The 211-nt window shown below is 39.3% G+C and overlaps 1 pseudogene; it reads right to left on the reverse strand.

Annotated features, from left to right (window-relative positions):
- LOC116698801 (contactin-associated protein-like 4) overlaps positions 1 to 211 on the reverse strand; it is a 421,932-nt pseudogene that overhangs the window by 420,708 nt on the left and 1,013 nt on the right.

Raw genomic sequence — 211 nt, forward strand, 5'->3', positions numbered from 1 at the left:
GGACTATTTCAAATGGGGGGGGGGGACCAGGCTAGGGCCACATGCTATTTTACAGGTACCAAATAAAAGTAGTTACATACCACCAACCCTCCTTGGTTGTGGTTCTACAAAAGACAATACTCATTTAGGGTAAAATTAATCAATAATATCCCCTCTTTGGGGGTAAAAGTGGGATTAAAAATTTATGAAATATTTGACACACACACACACA

The sequence above is a fragment of the Etheostoma spectabile genome, chromosome 12 (genome assembly GCF_008692095.1).
Source record: "Etheostoma spectabile isolate EspeVRDwgs_2016 chromosome 12, UIUC_Espe_1.0, whole genome shotgun sequence".
Taxonomy (NCBI): Eukaryota; Metazoa; Chordata; class Actinopteri; order Perciformes; family Percidae; genus Etheostoma; species Etheostoma spectabile.